We start from the raw sequence: 22,288 nt of genomic DNA on the forward strand, positions 1-22,288 counted from the left end.
TATTGGCTGGGTTCACATATGAGAGTCCTTATCATGCATTTTAGATGTGTCTACATATATGGCACCATCTCATCTGTGGTAATTAAACAGGCAGAAAACCACATCACCTGTATCCTAAGCCAGAAATACTCCATTTTTTTTTTTTTTTTTTTGTAGAGAAGGACCTAACAGAAATGTCACAAAACTTGGGTGCTAGGCTCAGCTCTATGGCATAATGCCCTTTGTGGAGTGTGTCCAGGTAGTAGAGGAGAGTCATATCACCTAAATTATGGGCCCAGAGTGATATCACAAAGCCTCCCCTCTTAAAAAGCCCAGACAAGAGACTCATGACATTTGGGTGCAGTGCTTAGAAATGCTACTCTTCACTGGAAGCAGGGTTCATGCAGAAGAAGAGAGTCATGTAACCTAGACAATGGCTCCAGAGATATGTTATCATCACTTCTGAGAACCTATTAGGACACAAGAGTAAAATCACAAAGGTTCTTGGCAAAGGTATAGGTCCAAATGTCATCTGCGGGCTATAACAAGGTAGGACTATTAAATCACTCAGGAGCTGGGCAAAGGCTTATGTCACAATAGTACACAGGGATGAGAGTAATGATCCTGCACATGTCCTGGCTCTGGGGACAAGCATCATCATTAGGCTTTTTATCTGGTCTCAGGTAAATGGAACAATATCACCTGTGGGCAGAGAGAAAAAGGAAAGTTGCGTCACCTTAGTGGATACTGGTCCGGTGAAACGTCTGAATTGTCCTTGCAGCCAGGACTCTGATAGAAGATTCACATCATCTGGATGCTGGTTTCAGTGATATATAAAATACCCCTTTGAGCAGAACTTAGGCAGGAGAGAAGACAAACTTCACTTAGGCAATTGGCCTGAATATATATCACAATGGCCCCTATGTGTAGGATCAAGGCAGTGTAGTAAGCTCGCTTTGGTGCTAGGTTCAGCAATATGTCACAATCTCTCTGGCAGTCAGGGCACAGGCAAGAGAAAAGAAACATCACCTAGTTGCTGAGCCGGTAATATGTTACAAAGCTTCCTATTGGCAAAAACTTCATCCCCCAAAAAAGTCATTATCTCCTGAGTGCAGTACCTAGTTATGTGTCATAATCCACCAGAAGTGCAGGGCCAAGACAGTAGAAGGAAGTCATATCACTTAAGTAATCAACTTAAATAAAAACCACAGTGCTCTCTGTAGGCAGGCTTCAGGCCAAGATTTCACATCAGCCAATTGGTGGTCTCAGTGATATGTAAAAGTGCCCTATGTTTCATTATCAAAAAAGATGTTACTTATTGCTTAGGTACTTGGTGCACATAAGTCACAATTTCAACTGTGCTCTGGGCCTAGAAGGAAGAGTCGAAGCACTCAGATTCTGTGCAAAGTTACACTTCTCAATAACACACTCAAAAATGTTCAGAAATAAGTTTCACAGTCCCACACAAGTCCTGGCTTCGGGTATGAGAGTCAATACCTCCTATAAGTTGGGTTGAAGTACAGGTGTCACAATCTCAAAAATAGGAAAGATCACATATAAGAGCCTCAATCCCACTTGAAGATTGTGTTCCAGTATGAAAGTCAAAGTACTACGGTTTGGCTAAATCATAGTTCAAACATCACCAAACCACCTATGGATCAGATTCATGTATGAGAGTAACAATTTCAAGCTTCAACCGCTTATGTGTGTGAGATTAACTACTTTATTTGTAGGCTCTGTACATTTGTGAAGATGAAAATCGTGTCAGTTGTGTATGCATCTAAGAGTCACAATAGGACCTGGTTGCAGGTACCTGTTATGAAACTCTTTGTAACATTCAGGCTTTATATGATATGCCCGAGTAGTATAATCTCCTGTGAATTATTACAGCTGGGAGATCTAGGACTTTATTCATGGCCTTAAGACTCCCTGTGAAAGTCAAATATCTCCCACAGGCTAGGTCTAGGTATGAGAGCTATTATTGTGCATATGAGCTGAATCCAGGTATACATCATGATTTCACCTTTGGACAGAGACAAGACAGAAGAGTTACATTATCTGGGTGCTGAGCAAGGGATACATTATAATTTCCTTTTCAGTCAGGACCCAGTCAGAACAGTCATATCACTTGGATACAGTCTCAGATAATATTATCATGACCACTAAACACTGGGTTGAAAAACAGAGGATTGTCACGCCCCTAGGTGATGGGCTTAGCAATATGTTATTATTTCCTCATTAGCAGAGTCCAAGACAAAGCTCATTGGCAGGGTCCAAGACAAAGAAGATAGTCACATCACCTAGGTTTTGCACTCAGTGGTATGTCACAATTTCTTCAGTGGCCAGGATCCAGGCAGGAGTGGAGAGCCACATTACCTAGATACTGTGATAGTGATATGTCCCAGTGTCCTCTGTGGCAGGGCACTGGCATGAGACACACATCACCTAGCTGATAGGCCCAGAGATATATGATAATATCCCCTGTTGGCTGGGTCCAAGAAGAAGTTTCACATTATTAGGATTCTGACCCAGTGATAATTCATAATGCACCTATGGGCAAGAATTTAAGCCAAAATTCTCAACACTTGGTTACCGGGCCTAGTGATAAGACTCACTCTGCTCATCTTTTAGCGTGACATCTTTAACTTTCAGCTAAGCTTGAATATTAGAATCACAATCTCACATGTATGTTGGGCCAATGTATGACACTCTTTATACATCCAAGGGCTTTGTAAAACCTGCATGAGAGTTGTAAACCTCTCAGTGACCTTCATGCTCAGATGGATTCATAATTTTATATATTGCCCTCAATTCAGGTTTGATGGTCAGCATCTCTTCTATATGTAGGGTTAAAGGAGAAGACCCATTATTATCCCACCTCCAGACAGATCCACATATAAATTCACAATTCCAACTTTGTGCCGTATTCCACAGTGGGCATTTTATATGTAGGATAGTGACAACTTTTAATTTTACCTGGGTGTGTAATCAATAGTCCAAATCTGAACTTTTACTGGGCCTTGTTATGAAAGCTTTTACCACAAACGAATTTATACAATATAAGTTAGTGTTGTAATCTTCTTTGGGCTTCGTACAAATATGCAACCCAGGACTTACCTATTTCCCCAAATCCAAGGATCAGAGGCAGAATATCTCCTATTTTCTGAATTCCAGTATAAACATGATCATCATGTGTGTCAACTGAATCAAGGTACATGTCATAATCCCATTTGTAAGAAATAAAAATAATAATAATAAACAGAAAGGTAACACCAGTTAGATGCTGTGCCAAGCAATATGTCTCAGTGCCTTCTCTAAGCAGGGTAAAGAAAATTGGGTCAAATTAACTGGGTGCTAGACCCAGCAATATGACACCATTTACATGTGACAAAAAGCCAGAAAAGTTATAAGAGCCAAAACACATACATAATGGACCCAAGACATGTTAATATACCTTCAGTGTCTCCAGCACAGACAGGAGAGTCACATCATAATGGTGTTGGGCATAGCAATAGGAAATATGCCATAATTTCCTCTTTTTACAGAAACCAGGCAGAAAAGTAACAATATCTGGGTTTTGGGCCCCGTAATAGGTCAAAATTTCTTTTTAGGGGGACATGGTTTCGGAAAAAGAGGAGAATCACTTATCCTGAGTGCTGGGCTCAGCAATGTGTCAAAATAATCCTATTGTGAGGCCAAGGCAGCAAAAGAGAGTCACATCACTTAGGCCATGAGCTCAGAGATATGTCCCAATGTCCCCAGGAGGCAGAGCTAAGGCAGATGAGGAGAATTATATCAACTAGGTGCTTTTGTAGGAATATGTCACTGTGTAACCTGTGCACAGAAACCAGGCAGAAGAGCCACATCACTGGGGGCTGGGTCCTGACGTATGTCACAAGGCTATCTAAGGACAGCACCCAGGTAAGAGTCTTACATCACCTAGGTGCATGTTCTCTGCTTATGCCAAAATGCTCCATGTCTGTAGGTCCCAATTTGGGAGCCACTTTACTGAGGTGATAGGCACAGGGATATGTCATAATAACCTCTATGAAGCATAGCTCTGTCAAAGAGTAACATCACCTGTGAGTCTGTCTCAGACTTCATATATATATATATAGTACTCTCTGTGGTTATAAAGCAGGCAGAATAGCCACATCACCTAAATTCTTGGCCAGAAATATTCCAATATTCTCCTCGTAGGCAGGGTCCTGTAGAAATGCCATATAACTTGTGTCCTAGATCCAGCTTTGTGAAGCAATGTCCCTTGTTGGAAGTGTCCAGGGAGGGGAGGAGAGCCATATCAGCTAAATGATGGCCCCCAAAATATGTTACTATGCCTCCTCTTGACAGGGTCCAGGCAAGAGAGTCATATCATTTGGATGCAGTGTTTAGAAATGATACAGTTACCAAAGGAAATCATGTACAGGCAGGAGAGAACAGTCATGTAACCTATGTGATGGGCCAGAAATATGTTACAATCACTCCTGTGGATATTATTAAGATAACACAGTCAAATCATGAAGATGCTTATACCAAGGATTTGTCAAAATCTCATTTTGATGCTATACCTATGAAGAATTATTAAATCACTAAGGAGGTGGGCAAAGGTATATGTCACAGTTACACTTGTACATAGCTTTAAGAATAAGAGTCACTGTTCTGCACATGTCCTGGCTGCAGATATATATGTTGTTATTAGGCTTTTATTATGGTCTCTTGTATAAGGCACAATATCGGCAGTGGCCAGAAAGAAGACAAGAAAATCTCATCAGCTACATGGGTGTGGATTCAGTGAGAGGTCAGTCTACCTTGTGGACAAGACCCTGGCAGAAGAGTCAAATCACCTGGATGCTGGTATCAGTGAAATATCAAAACCTCTTCTCTGGGCAGGATTTTTGCCAGAGAGGAGACTCACTTCACCTGGGCAATTGGCCTAGCTATTTGTCACAATGCTTCTTATGTGCATTACCAAGACTGGAGAGTGACCTCACAAGGGTGCTGGATCCAGAAGTATGTCACAATCTCCCTGTGGTCAGGGCCTAGGAAAATGCAAAGAAACATCACCTACGTTCTGAGCTAAGTGATATGTTACAATGTTCCTGTTGGCAGAACCCAAAAAGGACAATGATCACCTGGACAAAGTTTCCACTTATGTGTCAAAATGCACTGTAAGTGCAGGGCCAAGGCAGTAGAAGGGAGTCACATCAATTTGTGGTGGATGCAGATATAAAACACAATTCTTGTAGGCAGGTTTTAGGCAGATAATTCACATCACCTGGGTGATGGTACCACTGATATATGAAAGTGCCCTTTGCAGGCAAGGCCAAAGAAGGTATTATATATTTCTTAGGTGCTTGTTCAACATATGGCACTTTTTTATCTGTGTTCTGGCCTAGAAAAGAGAGTCAGATTATTCATGTGCTGGACATTGTTACCTGTCCCAATCACACTCTCAGATATGTTTGGAAATAAGTTTCACATGCCACACAACACCTGGTTTCCTGTACGAGTCAATGCTTTCTATGCGGTAGACCTTAGCAGAGGAGTCACAGTCTCAACAATGGTCAAGATTCATGTATAGGAGCCCCAATCCCACTTGAAGATTGTGTTCCAGTAGAGAAGACACAACACCACAGGTGTGCTGAATCATGGCTCAAACTTTACCAAACCACCTGTGAATCAGATCTATGTATAACAGTAATTATTTAAACATTTGACTGTTTTTTTATGTATGAGATTAGTATCTCATTCCTAGGCCCTGTTCCTGTGTGAGAATGACAGTCATGTCAGCTAGGTGTGCATTTAAAAGTCCCATTCTCAGTTCATTTCTGGTCTCTCTTATGACACTCATTGTACAGTTAAGGCTGTATATGATACACCTGAGTGTTATAATCCTTTGTGAACTTTATACAATTGAAAAACCCAGGACATAACCCATTGTCATGAGACTGGCTATAAGAGTCAATTATCTCTACTGGCTGCGTCCAGGTATGAGAGTTATTATTCTGCATGTGTGCTTAACCCAGATATATGTTAAAACTTGACCTGTGAGCAGGGACAAGAAAGGAAAGTCACATTACCTGGGTGTTGAGCCATTTATACAGTGTAGTATTATTTGAAGGCTGGACATAGTCAGAAGTGTCAGCTTCATGCTGGTCCAGTGATACAATATAATCTTGGTGATGTGACAGCCTCAAAGATTAAGTCACCAAGCACATTATTGACAGGAAAAAAAGGAAAAAGAGGAGTGTCACTCTACTCTACCTAAGTGGTGGGCTTTGCAAACTGTAATAATCTGCTGGCTTGGCAGAGTCTAGAATGTGAAGGAAAGCCACATCACATAGATTTTGCAATCAGCAGTATGTCACAACTTCTTTGCTGAGCTGGACTCAGGCAGGAGAGTAGAGTCACATGACCTAGATGTTAAGTTAATATTTTCCAATGTCCTCTGGGGGCAGGGAACATGCAGGAGAGAAAAATTCCCCTACTTGTAGGTCTAGAAGTGATAATATCCCCTGTTGGCATTGTCCAGACAGAAGAGTCACATTGTAATGATATGAACCAAGTGATACATCACAATGCACCCATGGGAAAGAATTTATGCCAAAATGTCTCAACAGCTGGGTACATGGCCTAGTAATATACCAAATTTTGTTGCCTTTCAGGGTGACACCATTAACAGTGAACTGGCTGTGTATATGAACATAAAAATTTCATGTGTTTCCTGGGCTGTTGATTGACACTTTAAGACATTTGAAAGCTTTATACAGCATGCATGGGAGTTGTAAACCACTCTGAAGGCTACATGCTTGTATGGATTCATGATCTTACATATTACCCTAAACTCCGGTATAACAGTCAACATCTCTTCTGTAGTCTGGGTTCAGGGATGAGACACTTTATTATGTCTGTAAGCTGGATCCAGAAATCAGTCACCATCCCACCTATGGCCAGATCCACATATGAAGGTCACAATTCCGATTTGGGACTGTATTCACTTGTTAGACTCAAGACCTTAACAGTGAGGTTTGGACATATGGAATAGTGACAATGTTTGCTTTTACTTGGTTGTAAATCAAGAGTCCCAATTTGAATTTTTGCTAGTCCCTGTCATGAAATTTTCTGTACTCCACACGTTTATACATTATGAGTTAGTGTTGTAAAGGTATTTGAGATTGGTACAAATATGCAACACGCAACCTCACCTATTGCCCTAGTTCTAGTGATAAAAGGCAAAATATCTCCTTTGGCTGATTCTCAGTGTAATTTAGACCATCATGCCTGTGAACTGAAGTAAGGTATATGTCATAGTCCCATTGGTGGGCCAAAACTAGGCAGGGGTGTAACATCACTGTGCTGTGCCAAGCATTATGTCACAATGCCATCTCTAGGCAGTGTATAGGAATTAAAGTCATATTAACTGGACCCAGCAATATGACACAATCCCATATGTAGAAAAAGAACGGGCAAAAAATCAGAGCCAAGACACCTACAGAATAAGCTCAGTGGATGTCAAAATGCCTTCTGTAGCTGCAGGAAAGCATCATAGTCACATTTTAGTGTGCTATTATTATATATTATTATATGCCATAATTCTCGGTGTATGCAAAATCCAGGCAAAAGAGTGTGTCCGGAATTGGTGGGTTCTTGGTCTCACTGACTTCAAGAATGGAGCCGCGGACCCTCGCGGTGAGTGTTACAGCTCTTAAGGTGGTGCATCTGGAGTTGTTCGTTCCTTCTGATGTTCGGATGCGTTCAGAGTTTCTTCCTTCTCATGGGTTTGTGGTCTCGCTGGCTTAGGAGTGAAGCTGCAGACCTTTGCGGTGAGTGTTATAGCTCATAAAAGCAGTGTGGACCCAAAGAATGAGCAGTAGCAAGATTTATTGCAAAGAGTGAAAGAACAAAGCTTCCACAGTGTAGAAGGGGACCCGAGTGGGTTACCGCTGCTGGCTGGGGCAGCCTGCTTTTATTCTCTTATCTGGCCCCACCCACGTCCTGCTGATTGGTAGAGCTGAGTGGTCTGTTCTGACAGGGTGCTAATTGGTGCATTTACCATCCCTGAGCTAGACATAAACGTTCCCCACGTCCCCATCAGATCAGTTAGATACAGAGTATCAACACAAACGTTCTCCAAGGCCCCACCTGAGCAGCTAGATACAGAGTGTCAATTGGTACACTCACAAACCCTGAGCTAGACACAGGGTGCTGATTGGTGTGTCTGCAAACCTTGAGCTAGATAGAGTGCCGATTGGCGCATTTACAATCCTTGAGCTAGACATAAAGGTTCTCCAAGGCCCCACCAGAGCAGCTAGATACAGAGTGTCGATTGGTGCATTCACAGACCCTGAGCTAGACACAGGGTGCTGATTGGTGTGTTTACAATCCCTGAGCTAGACATAAAGGTTCTCCACATCTCCACCAGACTCAGGAGCCCAGCTGGCTTCACCCAGTGGATCCCGCACTGGGGCTGCAGGTGGAGCTGCCCGCCACTCTCGCGCCCCCGCGCTCGCACTCCTCAGCACTTGAGTGGTCGATGGGACTGCCCGCCGTGGAGCAGGGGGTGGGGCTCGTCGGCGAGGCTCCAGCCGTTCAGGAGCCCATGGAGGGGGGTGGGAGGCTCAGGCATGGCAGGCTGCAGGTCCTGAGCCTTGCCCCTAGGGAAGGCAGCTAAGGTCCGATGAGAAATCAAGCGCAGTGCCGGTGGGTTGGCACCGCTGGGGAACCCAGTACACCCTCGGCAGCCGCTGGCCTGGGTGCTAAGCCCCTCATTGCCGGGGCGGCAGGGCCCACTGGCTCCTCCAAGTGTGGGGCCCGCCAAGCCCACACCCACCCGGAACTCCAGCAGGCCTGCAAGTGCGCACGCAGCCCCGGTTCCGGCTCGCACCTTTCCCTCCACGCCTCCCTGCGAGCTGAGGGAGCCGGCTCCCGCCTTGTCCAGCCCAGAAAGGGGCTCCCACAGTGCAGCAGTGGGCTGAAGGGATCCTCAAGTGCCACCAAGGTGGGAGCCCAGGCAGAGGAGGCGCTGAGAGCAAGCGAGGGCTGCGAGGACTGCCAGCACACTTTCACCTCTCAAGAGTAGCATTATATGAGTGCTGAGCCCTCCAATAAGTCAAAATTTCTGTTGGTTTGCATGGTTCAAGAGAAATAGAAGTCAATAAATCTGAGTGCTGGGGTCAGCAATATGTCACAATGCCCTCATTGCAAAGACCAAGCTAAGAAGAGAGTCACTTCACTTAGGTCTTGGGCTCAGAGATAGATCCCACTCTCCCAGCAGGGCAGCGCATGGGCTGAAAAGGAGAGTCATATACTTAGGTGCTTTCCTAGTTGTGTGTCACAATCTAACATGTGAGCAGAAATCAGGCTGAAGAGCCACAGCACCTGGGTAGAGCCTCAAGTAACATGTCACCATGCCCAATGTAGACAGAGTTGATGAAAAATAAAAATAAAAAAGAAATAATCACAACACCTGGGTGCTGGGCTCAGCAATATGTAGTAATTCCCTGTCTTGGCAGAGTCCAGGACAAATAGGAGAGTCATGTCACCTAGGTTTTGCACTCAGTTGTATGTCACAATTTATTTGGTGGACAGATTCCAGGCAGGAATATTACCTAGATGCTGTATCTAGTGATAAATCACAATGTCCCCTGTGGGCAATGCACTGGCAGGAGAGACATATCACCCAGCCAATAGGCTTGGAGGTGTGTGAAAATATCCCTTGTTTTCAAGGCCCTGGCAGAAGAGTCCCATTATCATTATTCTGACCCAGTGATATGTGACAATGCCCTTTTGGAAAGGAATTTAAACAAAAATATCTCAACACTAGGGTATGATGCCAAGTGATATGACACAATCTTTTCACCTTTAAGGGTGACACGATTAATGGTTATCTAGTTGTTTATACGACAGTCACAATCTCATGTGTGTGCTGACCCTTGTACGACATTCTCTGCAATATCTGAGAACATTATACAACATACATGAGAGTTGAAAACCTCTCTGAGGCCCACATGCTTATAGGAACTCACGATCTTACATATTGCCCTAAACCAAGGTATGACACTCAACATCTCTGCTCTAGGCTGGCTTCAGAGATGAGACCATTTTTAAGCCTGTGACCTGGGACCAGATATGAGTCACCATCCCACCCGTGACAAGATTAGCTTTTGAAAATCACAACTCCAACTTGGTCCTGGATTCCCTTGTTAGACTCAGGACCTTAACAATGAGGTTTGTAAGTGTGAGAAGATAACAACTTTTACTTTCATTTGAATGTATAGTGAAGATTCAGTATCTCAACTTTTTGCTGGGATCTGTTATAAATATCTCTGTACCACCCAGGGAGGTTTTATGATATGAATCAGTGCTGTAAATTTTTCTGAGCTTTGTATAAATATGCAATGAAGGGACTAACTTATTGATCTAAACCTAGCGATGTGAGGCAAAATATCTCCTGTTGGCTGAATCCCAACATAAGCGTCATGCTTTTGAACTGAATCAAGGTATCTGTCATAATCCCATTTATGGGCAAAATCTAGGCAGAAGGTTAATATCACTTAGGCGCTGTGCCAAGCAATATGTCACAATACTCTATCTAGGCAGGGCCTAGGAAAGAGGGTCACATTAACTGGGGGCTGGAACCAGCAATATGATACAACAACATGTAGAAGAATACCAGCAAAGTTATGAGAGCCAAAACACATACAAAAAGGGAAAAAAGATATATCAACATACCTTCTGTGGCTCTGGCACAAGCAGGAGAGTCATATCATTAGGGGACTGGGGCAAGCAATGTGCCCTAATTCCCTCTTTATGTATGACCTACGCAGAAGAGTAACATCATCCAGGTGTTGGGCCCTGAAATACAGCAAAAGTCTTGTTTGTAGGGGTTGTTCAGCAACCAGACAAAAGTTACATTACTCAAGCACTGGGCTCGTCAACATTTCACAATCTTCTTATTGTCAAAGCACAGACAGAATAAGAGAGTCACATCACATACATTATGTGCTCAGAGATATGGCTGAATGTCACCAGTAGGCAGGGATCAGGCAGAAAAAGAATCATATCACCTCGGTGCTTCTTTAGGTATATGTCACATTTTAATATGTGGGAAAAAACAAGGCTGAATACCATATCACATGGTCATGTGTCCTGAGATATTCACAAGCCCCCCTTAGAAAAGGACCCAGTCAAGAGAGTTACATCAGCTAAGTGCAGGTTCCACACATATGTCACAATGCTCCATGTGGACAGGGCCAAGCAAGAAGTCACATCTTTTCTTTCTTTCTTTTTTTTTTTTTGACACAGAGTCTCACTCTGTTGCCCAGACTGGAGTTCAGTGGCATGATCTCGGCTCACTGTAAGCTCCCACTCCTGGGTTCATGCCATTCTCCAACCTCAGCCTCCCGAGTAGCTGGGACTTCAGGCACCTGCCATGCCGCCTGGCTAATTTCTGGTATTTTTAGTAGAAATGGGGTTTCACCGTGTTAGCCAGGATGGTCTCAATCTCCTGACCTCGTGATCTGCCTGCCTCAGCCTCCCAAAGTGCTGGGATTACAGATGTGAGCCACCACACCCAGCCACAAAGCTTTTCTTAAAGCATTTCCCTGGCAAAACAGTACCATCACCTTTGTGTCTGGCCTAGCAATATGTCACTCTTCAAGTGGGCAGATCCCAAGCAGAACAGCCATATTACCTGAATTATAGGCCCCTTGATATGTCAAAATGCCCTCTTTTGGACATGGCCCTGGCAAAAAAAAAAAAAAAAAAAAAAAGTATCATCACCTGTGTGCCTGGCCTATGAATATGTGACTGTCCTATCCTACGTGCAGTGCCCATTTCAGAGAGGAGAGTTACATCTTTTAAATGATGGACACAGTAATATGTCACAATGATGTCTGTGTCATGGTGCAGTCAAGAATATAACATTACCCGGTTACTGCATCCAGTGATGTCAAAATTCTTACTGAGAGCAGGGCCCAGGTGGAAGAGTCAAACTACTTCAAGGTTGGCCCTGGGAGATCTCAAAATTTTATATGTAGGCTTGAACCAGTCTTAAGAATGAAATCACAATGGTACATGACAAAGATTTATATCACAGTCACGATGGAATAAAGTTCTAGAAATTAGGTTTACAATACCACACATGTCCTATTTTCATGTAGAAGAGTTGGTTCATCCATCTATGATGGTGAAAGTTCCTGCTGTCAGCTGGGTTTGCATATGAGACTGAGAATTTTCTCTGTGTGCTAGGCCTTGTTATGGCATTCTTTATCAACACAAGGGTGTAACAAAATATGTGTGAGTGTTGTAACCTTCTATGATATTTTTACCAGGAAGAGATCATTGACATCACTTATGTTCCTAAACCTAGTTATAAGAGTCAAAATTTCTCCTGTTGGCTGGGTTAACATATGAGAGTCACTATCATAGCTATTAGTTGTGCCTAGGTGTATGCTACCATATTAAATGGGCAGAAAAAACACATCACCTAAACCATGAGCCAAAAATGTTCCAATATTTTATTTGCAGGAAGGGCCATAAGAGAAAAGCCACAAAATTTGGTCATAGGTCAAAGTAAATTTCACAGGTCATTGGCATAATGTCCTTGCTGGAGAGTGTCCACACAGGAGAAGAGAGTCATATAATCTAAATGATGGGCCCAGAGAAATGTAACAATACCTCCTGTTGAAAGGGCCCAGGCAAGAGGGTCATGTCATTTAAATGCAGTGCTTAGAAATGCTACACTATTCACTGGAAGCAGGGTTCAGGCAGGAGAGAAAAGTCAAGTAACCTAAATGATGGGTCCAGATATTTGTTACTATCCCTTCTGAGGACACTGTTAAGACAGGCAAGTCAAATCACCAAGGTTTTTGGACAATGTATATATCAAACTGTTATCTCTGGGCTATAAATAGGCAAGATTATGAAATCACTCAGCAGCTTGGCAAAGGTATATGCTACAACACCTTTGGAAAGGTTCAGGGATGAAAGTCACCGTCCTGCAAATGTTCTGTCTCCAGGTACCAGAGTTGTTATTAGAATTTTTATATTCTCTCAAGTATATGGCACAATATCACCTGTGGGCAGGGAGAAGAGAGGAAAGTCACATCATCAGAGTCGGTGCTGGTCCAGTGAAATGTCACAATCCTTCTTGTGGGCAGGACTTGGGAAGAAGTTTCACATTGCCTGATTTCAGTGATATATGCTGAATTTTGGTGATATGTCTAAATTCCCCCTGTGGACAAGGCGTAAGAAGGAGAGGAGAAAAACTGCTCCTAGGCAACTGGGCTGGATATTATGTCACAACTGTCCCTATGGGCAGGAAAATGCAGGAGAATGACCTCACCTTTGTGCTGAGTTCAGCAATATGTTACAATTTCTCTGGTGGTCAGGGCTCAGGCAAGAGAGGAAAAAAATCACCTAGGTGCTGAGCTAAGTGATATGCTACAAATATTTCTATTGGCAGAACTCCACCCAAAAATGAGTCACATCACCTGGGTGCAGTATCCTGTTATGTGTCACTAGGCACCATAAGTGAAGAACCAAGGCAGTAGAAGGAAATGACATCACTTACATGTTACAGCTAGATAAAAGCCATAATGCTCTTTGTAGGTGTGTTTCAGGTCAAGATTTTACATTAGTTGGGTGCTGGTCCCACAGATATGCAAAAGTGTGCTCTGTCGCATTGCCAAAAAGGTGTTATACATTGCTTAGGTGCTTGGTGAATGTATGTCACAATTCAACTGTCCTCTGGGCCTAGGTAAGAGATGCGAAACCCTCATAGGCTGGGCAAAGCCATATTTGTCAATCACACACTCAAAAATGTTCAAAAGTAAGTTTCACAGTCCCACACTACTCCTGCTTTCAGGAATGAGAGTTAACACCTATCACTCTGGTCAAATTACGGGAATCACAATCTCAACAATGGGCAAGATCCATGTATAAGAGCCCCAACTCTGGCCAGGTGCTGTCGTTCATGCCTGTAATCCCAGCACTTTGGGAGACTGAGGTGGGTGGATCACCTGAGGTCAGGAGTGGCCAACATGGTGAAATCCCACCCCTACTAAACATACAAAAAATTAGCCAGGCACGGTGGCAGGTGCCTGTAGTCCCAGGTACTCAGGAGGCTGTGGCAGAAGAATCGCTTGAACCCAGGAAGTGGAGGTTGCAGTGAGCCAAGATGGCACCACTGCACACCAGTCTGGACAATAAGAGCAAAACTCTGTCTCAAAACAACAACAACAACAACAACAAAAAGCCCCAATCCCACTTGAAAATTGTGTTCCAGTAGGATAGTCAAAGCACCACAGGTCTGCTGAGTCATGCTTTGAATGTCACCAAACCACCTGTGGATCAGATTCATGTATGAGAGTAACAAAAATTTCTACACTTATGTGTGTGAGATTTAATATCTGATTTGTAGGCTTTGTTCATGTGTTAGAATGACAACTGTTTCAGCTGGGTGTGTGTCCAAATTCTCAATAGCACCTGGTCGCTGGTGTCTCTTGTGACATCCTTTGTACCACTCAGACTTTATGTGATATGACAGAGTAGGATACTTTTCTATGAATTCTTACAGATGTGAGATTGAGGAATTTAACTGTGGTAGAAAGACCGTCTAAGGGAATAAAAATAAATCCCCTGGCTGCGTCCAGGCATGAGCGTTATTATTGTGCATATGAGCTGAATCCAGGTCTATGTTACAATTTCATCTTTGGGCAGAGACAAGAGAAGAGTCACATATCTGGGTCCTGAATCAGGGAAACAGTATAATCTCCTTTTAGGCAGGACCCAGTCATAAGAGTCATATCACCTGGGTACAGTCTCAAATAATATGTCAATATGTCCACTGTATACAAGATTGAATAAATAGTGGATAGTCACATCCCCTAGGTGCTAGGCTCAATAACATGTTATAATTCCCTCTTTTGGCAGAGTCCATAACTAAGAGGAGCATCATATCACCTAGGTTTTGTCATCAGTGTTCTGCAACAGCTTCTTCAATGGGAAAGATCCAGTCAGGAGGCAAGAGGCACATTACATAGATGCTACACCTAGCAATATGTCAAAATGTTCCCTGTGGGCAAGACATTGGCAGGAGAGACACATTCCTTAGCTGAAAGACACAGAGATGTTTGATAACATCCAGTGTTTGCAGGGCTCAGGAGAAGAATTACATTATTATGATTCTGACCCAGTGATATGTAACAATGCATTCATGAAAAGGAATTTGAGGCAAAAAGTATCAAAACCTGGGCACTAGTCCTAGTGATATGACACAATATCTTCATCTTTGAGGGTAACACCTTTAAATTTTGGCTGATCATGTGTATTAGTGTCACAATCTCATGTGTATGCTGGGCCAATATATTACACTCTCTACCGTGGGGTTTATGAAACCTGCATGAGAATTGCAAACCTCTCTGATGCCTACATGCTCATAGGGACTCACGGTCATACATACTGTCCTGAACTTAGGTTTGGCAGTCAACATCTCTCCTCTAGACAGGGTTAAGGGGGAAAACCAATTATTAAGCCTGTGAGCTGGATCCAGAAATGAATCATCATTTTCCCTGTTGTGAGATCCACATATAAAAGTCACAATTCATACTTTGTGCCATATTCATTTGTTAGACCCAAGATCTCAACAGTGGGCACTGTAAATGTGGAATGGTGACAACTTTAATTTTTAACCAGTTGTGTAAGTGAGAGTCACAATCTGGACTTTTTGCTGGGCTCTGTTATGAAACTCTCTACCAACAAAGAGTTTATACAATGCAAGTTACTGTTGAAAGATTCTATGAGCTTGGTACAAATATGCAACCCAGGGTTTAACCTGTTGCACTAAGCCTAATGATGAAAGTCAAAATATGTTTTATTGGGTGAATCCCAATATAAAGTTCATCATCACGCCTGTGAAGTGGACCTAAGTATATGTCATAATCATTTTTGTGAGCAAAAGCTAGGCAAGAGGGTAATATTACTTAGCTGCTATGCCAGGCAATATGTGACAACACTTTCTCTAGGCAGGGTATAGGAAATTTGGTCACATTAACTGAGTGCTGGATCCAGCAATAAGACACCATCCCACATGTGGAAAAAAAACCTAGCCAAATTATGAGAGCCAAAGCACCTACCTAATGGGCACAAGATACATCAAAATATTGACTCCAGCACAGGCAGGGAGTCAAATTATAAAAATACTGGGTCCAACAATGTGCAATATGCCATAATTTTCTTTTTATGCAGAACCCAGGTAGAAGAGTAATATCACCTGGGTGCTGGACCCTGCAATAGGTCAAAATTCCTTTTTGTGGACATCATTCAGGAAAAAGAGGAGAGTCACATATCCTGAGTGCCCTGCTCAACAATGAGTCAGTATCCTTGTTTTGAAGACCCAGGCAGAAAAAAAGAGTCACATCACTTCAGTCTTGGTCTCAGACATGTGTCCCAATAGCTCTAGGCATGGCACAGGCAGATTAGGAGAGTCATATCACCTAGGTGCTTCCCTAGAAATATGTCACAGGGTAACATAAGGACAGAAACCAGATAATTTGGTTTCTGTTTATAGAAGAACCTGTTTATATAATTTATAGAAGAACTACGTTATTTGGGTGCTGGGTCCTGCGACATGTCATGAGGCTCTCTTAGGACAGCACCTAGGCAAGAGGCTTACATCACCTCGGAGTAGGTTCTCTGCTTATGCCACAATGCTTCATAGGGGTAGGGCCCAAGGAGCAAGTCACTTCACCTAGGCAATAGGCCTAGAGATATGTGACAATGTCCTCTATAAAGTATGGCCCAGGCAAAAGGGTACCATCACCTGTATGATTGGCCTAGAAATATATCAGTCTCCAGGTTGGCAGGGCCCAAGCAGGAAAGCAGCATAACCTAGATGATAGGCTCAGAGATATGTCACAATGCCCTTTTTGGGCATGGCTCTGGCAAAAGTCACCTATGCCTTTGTGCCTGGCCTTGCAATATGTCACTATTCTTTCTCTGTGCAGAGAACATTCCAGAGAAGACAGTTACATCATCTATCAGGTGGACACCATGGTGCAGGCAACAATGTAACATCAGCTGGATGCAAGATCCAGTGATATACTACAATGCTTACTTAGAGAACGGCCCTGTATGTGCTGGAACAAGCCTGGAGAGACAAACTGTGCAGGTACATGGCAAACATTGATATCACAATCACACTGTCCAACTATTCCGAATACGAGATTTACAATACCCCACATATCCTTTTTTGAGTGTGACAGTTGGCTTCATCCATGTGAGATGATAACAGTCCTACTGTCAGCTGTATGTGCACACAAGACTCACAATTTTACCTGCATTCTGAGACCTGCTTTGACTCCTGTATAACCCAAGGACTTTGTAAAATATGTGTGAATGTTGTAATCTTTTGTGACCTTTGTGCAAGAAGGTGATTCAGGACATCATGCATTTCCGTAAACCTAGTCATAAGAGTCAAAATATCCTCTATTGGCTGAATCCACATATAAGAGTCATTGTCATTCCTTATAGTCATGTCTAGGTATATCTTAAAATTCCCTCTGTGGTTATGAAGCAGACAGAAGAACAATGTTACCTAAATGGTGGGCAAAAAATATTCCAATATTCTGTTTGTAGGCAAGGTCTTTTCAGAAATGTCTCAAAACTTGTGTGCTAGGTTTATCTCTGTGGCACAATGTCTTTGTGGCCAGTGACCAGGCAGTAGAGGAGAGACATACCACCTAAAAGCTGTGCCCAGAAATATGTCACAGTGCCTCCTATTAACAGGATCCAGAAAAGACAGTCATCTCATTTAGATGCAGTATTTACAAATGCTACAATTACTAAAGGAAGCTGGGTACAGGCCAAAGAAGAGAGTCATGTAACCTAGAAGGTGTGTCCAGAAATATGTGACATTCCCCCTGAGGAGATTTTTAAGATAGCACAATCAAATCACCAAGGTGGCTGGCACAGATATTTGTCAAAATCTCATTTTGGGGCTATACCTAGGCAAAATTATTAAATCACTTAGGAGCTGGGCAAAAGTATATGTCACAATGAAACTTGTGGAAAGGTTTAATAATAAGACTTATCATACTGCACATGTCCTGGCTCCAGATATATGAGTTGATATTAGGCTTTTGTTATGAGCTCAGGTATAAAGCACAATATCACCTGTGGCCAGAGAGAAGGTAAGAAAGTTACATCACCTATGTGGGTGGGGGTCAAGTGAGATGTCACAATCCCTTCTGTGGGCAGGATCCTGGCAGAAATGGTACATCACCTGGATGCTCACATCAGTGACATTTGAAAACACCCTATGTGGGCAGGACTTTGGCAAAAGAGGATGCTCATTTCACCTAGGCAATTGTTCTGGATGTTTGTCACAATGGCCCTCATGTGCAGTACCCAAGCTGGAGAGTGACCTCACATTGGTGCTGGGCCCAGCAATATGTCACAATCTCCCTTTGGTCAGGGCCCAGGCAAAAGCAAAGAAACATTACCTAGTTGGTAAAACAAGTAATATGTCATATAAATCCTGTTGGCAGAACCATAATAGAAGAATCACTTCACCTGCATGCAGTACCCAGTTATGTGTCACAATGCACTGTAAATGCAGGGCCAAAGGAGTAGAAGGGAGTCACATCAATTAATGATGGACCTAGATATAAGACACAATTCTCTTTTAGGCAGTTTTCAGGCAGATGATTCCCATCACCTGGGTAACGGTCCCAGTGATACATAATAGTGCCCTTTGCAGAAAGAGCTAAGGAATGTGTTATATATTGCTTAGATGCTTGTTCCACGTATGGCACAATTTCTTCTGTGATCTGGGTGTATAAAAGAGATCCAAATTATTCATGTGCTGTGCAAAGTTACCTTTCCCAATCACATTCTCAAAAAGTTTCAAAAATAAGTTTCACATCTCACACAAGTCCTGGTTTCCTGTATGTGAGTAAACACTTTCTATGTGTTGGGTTGAAGCAGAGGAGTCACAATCTCAACAATCAGCCAGATTCATATATGACAGCCCATTCTCACTTGAAGATTGTGTTTCAGTTGGTGAGTCACAGCACCACAGTATGCTGAGTCATGTTTCATATGTTACCAAACCACCTGTGAATCAGATTCCTTTATGAGAGTAACTATTTCAACTTTTGACTGCTTTTTTATGTGTGAGATTCAGGGCCTACATTAGTAGGCCCTGTACATGTGTGAGAATGACAATTGTGTCAGCTAATTTTGCATACATGAGTCATGTTCTCACCTGGTTGCTGGTCTCTGTTATGACATTCTTTGTACCTTAAGGCTTTACATGCTATGCCTGAGTGTTATAATTCTTCATGAACTTTATACAAGTGAAAAACCCAGGACTTTACCAATGGCTTCAAACTGGTTGTAAGGGTCAAAATATCTCTTCTGGTGAGGCTGCACTCCTTTTGTGGGGGCACTAGCTGCGGAGAGTCTGTCCCTTGCAGACCCCTGACCTGGTGACAAAAAAATAAATTATACTGACACACAGATATTTTGATTTGCCAGTCCAGCTGAGGGTCCTAGGCCACTGAGACTCTGAGGAGAGTCCTGTAAAGAATGACAAACTTGGCACTAAGCAGCTTGCAATTCTGGCATTTCTTTTAATATAGAATTAACAACAGAAGCTTTGAGTAAACACAGTTGTGGATAATTAACATGGTTAAGAAAGTAGTTCTACAAATGATTAAGGTCAGGTACCATGGTCTAAAGTAAATACTATTAGGGGGCAACTTTCCTGGTCAAGCTCCCCACTGAGAGAGCTATCTGGTTCAAAGACTGGTTAATGGAGGTAAAATAAACAGACTTAACTGGGGAAGCCTATATTGTCCCTAATTTTACCCTATGACCTAAGATTCTCAAGTAAGAACTGGACACCTTAAGCCTGTTCAATTATTACAAGCTATGTAACCTTTCAGCCTTCCAAAAACTTTGTGACTATTCCTTATAATGTTCCCCATATTTCCACAAACCTGAGTGAATCACAACATACTGGCTGTGTCCAGCTATGAGAGTTATTGTTGTGCAGGAGTGCTTAAACCTAGGCATTTGTCACAATTCCACCTATGAACAGGAAGAAGCCAGGAGAGTCACATCACCTGGATGCTTAGCCAGTTATACAGTATAATCACATTTGTAGGCTGGGCATAGTCTGAAGAGTCACATCAGCTGGATACAGACTGAAATATTATGTCATTAATCCTGCTATTGACAGAAAAAGAGAAGAGTCACTCAACCTAGGTGCTGCACTCTGCAATATGTAATAATCCCCTCTCTTAACAAAGCATATGAAGGAGAGTCATATTCCCTAGGTTTTGTAACCAGCAGTATGTTACAATTTACTTGGTGAGCAGAAACCAGACAGGATAGGTGAGTAGCATGACCTAGATGTTAAGCCAAATGATATTTTACAATGTCCTCTGGAGGCAGGGCACAGGCAGAAGAGACAAATTACCAAGCTTATAGGTCCAGAGATACGTGATACTATCGTTTTTTGGCAGGGTCCAAGCAGAAGAGTCACATTTTTATGATTCTAACCCAGCGATATGTCACAATGCACCCATGGGAAGAAATATAAGCCAAAATGTCTCAACACCTTGGTACTCTGCCTAGTAATATGGCAAATCTCTTTGTCTTTGAGGGTCACACCATTAACTGTGAGCTTGTTGTGTATATGAGAGTCACAATCTCACATGATTCCTGGGCAACTACAACATTTGAAGGCTTTAAACAGCATGCATGAGCATTGCAAACAACTCTGAGGCCTACATGTTTCTATGGACTCACCATATTACATATTTTCCTAAATCAAGGTATGACAGTCCACATCTCTCCTATATGCTGGCTTCAGGAATGAGACCATTATTATGCCTGTGAGCTGGCTCCAGAAATGAGTCACCATCCCACCTGTGGCCAGATTCACTTATGAAAGTTACAATTCTAATTTTGTACTGTATTCACTTGTTAGACTGAGGACCACAACAATGAGCTTTGTAAATATAGGATGGTCACCTCAATGTGTAGTTGAGAGTCACAATCTTAATATTTTGATGAGCTGTGTTATGAAACTCTGTACCACACAAGAAGTATTTATGATATGAGTTAGTACCGTAACCTTCTGCGAGCTTTGTACAAATATCCAATGAAAGACCTTACCTATTGACCTAAGCCTAGTGACGAGAGGGAAAATATGTCCTATTGACTCAATATAAGCTTGATCATCACGCCCTTGTACTGAAGCAAGGTATATGTCATAATCTATTTTTTTTGGTGGGCAACACCTAGGCAGAAGTTTAACATCACCTAGGTTCTGTGCGAAGCAATATATCACAATGCCTCATTAGGCAGGCGCTAGTAAAGAGAGTCACATTAACTGGGGGGATGGAGCTTTGTAATATGATACAACCACACGTGGAAGAAAGCAAGCAAAGTGATGAGAGCCATAACACCTACAGACTGGGCCAAAGATATGTCAATATACTTTCTGTGGCTCTGGCACAGGGAGGAGAATCACATCATTAGGGTGCTGGGCCAAACAGTATGCCATAATTCCCTCTTTATGCATGACCTAGGCAGAAGAGTAACATCATCTGGGTACTAAGCCCTAAAATAAGGCAAAAGGCCTGTTCATGGTCATTGTTCGGCAACATGTCGAGAGTCACATTACCTAAATGGTGGGTTCAATATGTCACAATATGTCAATTGTTTAGGTACATTTCATATACCTAGGCAATTTATTAAGTGGGCAGAATCCAGGCTGAAGTGCCACATCACCTGGCCCTGGGTCCTGAGATATTCGCAAGCCCTCCTTAGAAAAGGACCGAGTCAGGAGAGTTACATCACCTAGGTGCAGGTCCCACACTTATGTCACAATGCTCCATGTGGGCAGGGCCAAGCAGGAAGTCACATCACCTAGGTGATAGCATAGAAATATGTCACAAAGCTTTCCTTAAAGCATGTCCCTGGCAAAAGAGCACCATCACCTTTGTGTGTGTCAATCTTTAAGTGTGCAGGTCCCAAGCAGAAGAGACATATCATCTCCATGATAGGCCCTGAAATATTTCAAAATGCCCTCTTTTGGGCATGGCCCTCTCAAAATAGTATCATCCTCTCTATACCAGTCCTAGGAATATGTCACCATCCTGCCCTGTGTGCAGGGCCCATTCTAGAGAGGAGAGTTACTTCTTTTAAGTGAGGGACACAGTAACATGTCACAATAATGTGTGTGTCATGGTGCAGGAAAGAATGTAACATCACCTGGGTGCTGGATCCAGTGATG

Source organism: Hylobates moloch, unplaced genomic scaffold, assembly GCF_009828535.3.
Source record: "Hylobates moloch isolate HMO894 unplaced genomic scaffold, HMol_V3 SCAFFOLD_25, whole genome shotgun sequence".
Lineage (NCBI taxonomy): Eukaryota > Metazoa > Chordata > Mammalia > Primates > Hylobatidae > Hylobates > Hylobates moloch.